Genomic DNA, 6000 nt, shown 5'->3' on the forward strand with positions numbered 1-6000 from the left:
ACGTTCATTGGAACGCTTCCGCTCGCGATCTACAAGGGTATGTAGATGCACTCCTTTCCCCTCGTTGCTAGTACACTCCATAGATGCATCTTGGTGAGCGTAGGAAAATTTTAAAATTATGCTACGATTCCCAACAGCTTCCTCCCTGAGGATGAATGGCTAGTACTGGCAGAACTCAGCTATTTCTTCCGTGTTCTTTGTGTGAAAGAACTATCGCCTGGCATGCTAGAAGAAATGGAAGAGTTGGCGCCAGAGTTGATCTGCAAGTTAGAGAAGATCTTTCCACCGGGCTTCTTTAATCCAGTGCAGCATTTGATTTTGCATCTCCCGACCGAGGCAAGATTGGGGGGCCCGTGCAAAATCGTTGGTGCTACCCAACTGAGAGGATGCAGAAGACGCTTCGACAAAAATGTAAAAATAAACGTAGAATTGAAGCATCGATGGCTGAGGCATTCATCAGTGAGGAGGTGGCAAACTTCGTGACAGCACACTACGAAGCCAAAAATCGTCATTTGCATAATCCGAAGCCTCGGTACAATGCTGACGACCCTAAAAAGGGTGGATCCAACCTCAGCCTATTCAAAGGGAATCTCGCACCAGCCAGTGTTTCAAATCCAGTATCTTTGGATAACGAAGAATGGCGGACCATTACGTTGTATATCTTCAACAACCTGATAGAAGTGCGGCCGTACATCGAGTAAGTTCTCGGTACATTGTTTCGCAACTTCTATTTCCTTTGAACTGCTCTTATTCCTGGATATTTCATACAGTCGATACGTCGCCTTATTCTCGTATGGAGCGGTGATCCAAAAGGATTCTGTCGAAGAGTATGAGCTTCTCGCAAAGCAAGGAGGCGGCTATCCCGGTTTCATCTCTTCGTTCAAACAAACGGTAATTTCTATTAGACAATTTCATTTCATTCGCTAATTTGTGCGTAATGCAACAATCCTTTCATATTAAACTTGTAGGCTAATTCAGAGTCTATGGACGCCGAATTGAGACAAGTCGCTAATGGTTTTGACTATAAGGTCCGTTCATTTGACAAATACGACATCAACGGGTATCGCTTTCGTACCTATGGCAAAGAGCTATCTATGGCCGACCGAAAGTCTACAAATTGTTGTGTATCTGCTATCGGTGAAGGAGGTACTGAGTATTATGGGAGAGTTGAAGCAATTTATGAACTTCTATTCTATGGTGAAAACCCACCGAATGTCGTAGTCTTCAAATGTTATTGGTTTTAGCCGAAGGAGACTAGAAGGACTCATGAACATATAGGGCTAGTTGAAATCAACCAAAGCACCCATTTAGATGTTCCTGATGTCTATATTACGGCTCAACAGGCGACCCAAGTATTCTATCTACCGTGGGCCTGCCAAACTAATCCAAATCTGAAAGGTTGGGATGTCGTTTATGAAGTGCCGCCACGTGCTAGACTATCTCCCCCAAAGGAAGAGGATTATGAACCTCACATTAACCCAGACACATATGAAGGAGAATTCTTCCAAGAGACACGTCTTTCCAAAAAGCGTTTCAAGAACCGCTATAGTTCACCCCAAAACATTGAAGTAGACAGCGACAGTGAATCCGACATCACCCCAGAGGACGAACAAGAAGAGCCGGAATAAGACGAGGTTACTGCTGCGGATGACCTGTCAATGCTTGACCGATTACGTCAAGGTGGCCTTCCACATGTTGATGCCACTGAACCCTATGAGCCCGTCATTGATTATAGTGATGATGATGATTATGCATTTATTGATGATACTGATCGAGATTATTAGTAGTGTCAGGTATTAAATTTTTTTATGTTGTACTTGATGATGATACACTTAAGTGATACACATATTATTATTCATGTCGGTCTTTTTTTTATGTTGTACTAATTTCGTTTACTGTTTGTCATGGCAGGTGTTGAAAGATGGTGGGCGCTGGTCGGGAGCGCGCCAAGGCCCCTTCTTCGTCGGCGCGTGGTGTGAGGTCTTCCATTCCACATGCACCTCTCCGCCGAGCGTTGCTGGACAGTATGGCGACACCGCCGGGCCCTTCTTCGTCGACCGCGGTGCCCAGCAGGGGACGAGGTAAGAAGAGAGGAGGTGGGGCACGTGGTCGCGGGAGAGGAGGTAGGGTGACTGCTACGGCGCCTTCCTCGCCGCCACCCCCAGCTGTTTCACCCGAGCACGTGACTGCTAGGGTGGACTCGTCCGAGGAGGAGGCTACACGTACTCCGGTCCACGAATCTTGGGCCCACGAGAGTTCGGCCCACGAGACCCCGGAGGAGCACACGTCTGGATGGGGTACCTGGCCGGATCGGCCCGAGGAGCCGAGTGGCCATGCTGATGATGGCGGGGAGCCGACTGATATTGAGGAGGAGGGGGGCACCGTCTACCAGCGTGGTTGTACACGGCTCCTGTCCGTGCCGGCGACCCACGAGCAGAGGTGGTTGATTTTCCCTGATGGGGAGAGGTAAGTGCATTTAATATTTTTGTACCTTCTGCATTCACGTTTCTTCAAATAACTAATGCGTTGGCCTTGTCATGCTGCAGGGGTTGGGACCACCATCATAGTGTCCGCCGGCCCAACTCCGTCCTTGGAGTTCTTTGTCGGCATAACTTCCCGGGGTTTGTCACGTTGCCTGGTGAGGGTCGGCTTCCAGAGCTTGGATTGAGCTGGGAGCACTACTTGGCTGCCTCGGCCCCGCCGGATGAGATTATCGACGGTGTCTTGTGCAAGACGAGGGCAGATGTGGTGATCAGAAAGTTCTGGGTAATTTCTCCTTTACACAATTAAAAATCTTGAACTGGCTAGTTATTAATTGTACTAATCAATATTTTCTCATTTGATTGCAGACATTCTACAGGTGTGAGGAGGGATACGAGGAGGACGCGGCAAATGTTATCGATAACGTCTGCAAGCGCCTACTACGTAACTTACGGCACGAGGCTCGGGTGCAGGCTGTTCGAGACTACTACGCCTTGCGTGGTATCAAGAAGACCAAGTCGGCGTGCCGTGGGAAGTTCCTGAGTAAGGAGCAGTACATGAAGGTAATTCTTAAGGCCTTCTACTTAAGTTCCTTCATTTAGTAATTCTTAGCCGTAGCGCTCAAGTTTCTATTTGCTAACTTAGGCGCCTCCGAGATGGTGTGCGGATCGGATGGATTGTTGGGAGGTGTTGGTCAATGAGTGGTGCTCAAAAGAATGGCTAGCCCTCCACAACGAGGCCAAGGACAAACGTGCCCAAATGGAAGGTGTGCCACACCATCAAGGCAGCTCCAAGTTATATCAGTTCGGGCGGAACTGGGTATGTGGTTTGCTTCATGATTCTTGCAATTCATTCATCATGCTAGCTTGAGCCCTTTAATTACTAATTTACATTGTTTCTCTCTTTCAGGCACGCTACAATAAGTTGGATAAGGTGCCAGAGGTGTACGACCTGTATGCCATGGCCCACACTGCCTCTTTCAAGAAAGTCAAGGCATTCTCTCCGTCTGACCTCGATGATGAAAACAACTTCACCAACATCTCCTCCCACAACAAGCGTCCCATTGATCCAGAGCTGGTGATGATATCTAGTGGCGGGAGGTCCCATGGCTCCATAGCCATTGGAGATGGACTTATCCGTTGTCCTAGCACTCTCCGTGAGATCAAGGCACGCCAGTCGAGCTCCGCTCCTGAGATAAGGCCTCGTGAACGGCCAGTCCAACTCGCCATCAAGGTTAGTGATACTTACTCAGCTATCTTTCTCCATTACATTGTGTGCGCTTCCATCAATGATTACAAATGGTCATGTGAGTGGTGTTGCAGGCTGCTATACAGAGTGAGAGAGATAGAACGGAGAAACTTCTGGCGGAGGCGGCGGAGAGGCAGCGGGAGTTGGAGGAGAGGACGACAAAGATGTTGGAGGAGGAGAGGGCACGGAATGACATGCAGGCAAGGGGCATGTACGAGCTCCTTGTGGTAAGTTTCTTCTGCAGATTAGCCAAAACATTCATGTAGTGTTTGTCTCATTACTAACTAGTATGACTGAGTCGTCAAAACCAAATGTGCAGTCTGTGTGCGAGAAGACCGGTCAGACCGCTCCGCCGATGCCAGTGATTGCTCCTGGGACCACGGTGAGTTTAATTTGAATGGACATTACTTGCTAGTCTTAACATTTGCGTGTCATCATGCTAATAAGACATTGGAAATGATCTTTGGTGCAGCGTAACTCTAGACAAGCATCGCACGATCGTTCTCCAGCTACCGACACGAGCCAGCCCGCTCCTACACCTCCTGGATCATGGTAAGTTTATCTAGTGTTTTGCTTAACACATGCATAAAGACCTAGACTTAGCTTTATTTCCTCCAATGCTTACCATAATGACCTAGACTTAGCTTCTTCTCCTCCAAAATGACTTAATAAGCTTACTGACCTCCAAAACCATCCATTTTACCTAAGTTAGCTCTAAAACGATCTGTACTTAGCTTACTTATGTCAAAAATTGCATAATTAGCTTAGTGAGCTCATAAACGATCCATTTTACCTAAGTTAGCTCAAAACTGACCCATTTTACCTAGATTAGCTCCTAAATGATCCATTTTACCTACGTTAGCTTTAAAATGACCCATTTCACCTAGGTTAGCTCCAAAATGACCCATCTTACCTAGGTTATCTCATAAACGATCCATTTCAACTAATTTCGCTCATAAACGATCCATTTCACCTAAGTTAGCTCAAAAACGATCCATTTCACCTAAATTAGCTCTTAAATGATCAATTTCACCTAAGTTAGTTCAAAAAGATCCATTTCAACTAAATTAGCTCATAAATGATCCATTTCACCTAAGTTAGCTCAAAAACGATCCATTTCAACTAAGTTAGCTCATAAATGATCCATTTCACCTAAGTTAGCTAAAAAACGATCCATTTCACCTTAGTTACCTCAAAAACGATCCATTTGACCTTAGTTAGCTCATAAACGACCCATTTCAACTAAGTTAGCTCATAAATGATCCATTTCACCTTAGCTAGCTCATAAACGACCCATTTCAACTTAGTTAGCTCATATATGATCCATTTCACGTAAGTTAGCTCATAAATGACATATACTTCTTGTTCTAGTCTTCTTCTTGTTCTACTCTTCTTGTTCTAGTCTTCTTATTCTAGTCACCTATTTCTAACTTTCTTATTTTGCAGATTTCATTCACTTCATGGAAGCTAGCTTGCTATGGAGTGCTTGTTTTTTCTTTCATTCTCTTCAATTATTCTTCTAGCTTGCTATGATGGAACTTGCTATCTTGATGAAACTTTGCATTGTAATATGTATGGATGGAACTTGCTTATGTATGTATGGATGGAACTTGCTTATGTATGAATGGATGGAACTTGCTTATGTATGTATGGATGGAACTTGCTTATGTATGAGTGGATGAAAGTTATGTGCTGGATATGTGATTTGTTTGCTGTTAAATAGGCCTGTGAAATATATCTATATATGTCATATATATTTGCTGTGAAAATTGTTGGATTTAATAAAAAACAGAAAAAAAAGAGCCAATATGCAGGCTCTTTGCCGTCTGCCACCGACAGCAACGGGCTCTTTGCCGTCAGCCACAGACGGCAAAGAAGCCACGTGGCAGCCAACTGTGCTTCCTGGGAGCTGACCCATTTGGTCAGTTTGCCCACAGTGGCAGACGGCAAAGACACTAGAAAGTTTGCCTACAGTGGCAGACGGCAAAGACACTAGAAAGTTTGCCTACAGTGGCAGACGGCAAAGACACTAGAAAGTTTGCCATCAGTGGCAGACGGCAAAGACTTGCCATTAGTGGCGGACGGCAAAGGCCTGCTGTTAGCCACTTAACGGACTGACAGCGCAATTATTGCTGTCTGCTCTCTTTGCCGTCCGCTGCAGACGGCAAAGGCCCTTTGCTGTCAGCCGCCCGGAAGCAGACGGCAAAGTAGCTCTTTACCGGACATTACTTTGCCGGAGCCTTTTGCCGTCCGCGGCTGCCGGCAAAGGCC

The sequence above is a fragment of the Triticum aestivum genome, chromosome 7D, assembly GCF_018294505.1.
Source record: "Triticum aestivum cultivar Chinese Spring chromosome 7D, IWGSC CS RefSeq v2.1, whole genome shotgun sequence".
Lineage (NCBI taxonomy): Eukaryota > Viridiplantae > Streptophyta > Magnoliopsida > Poales > Poaceae > Triticum > Triticum aestivum.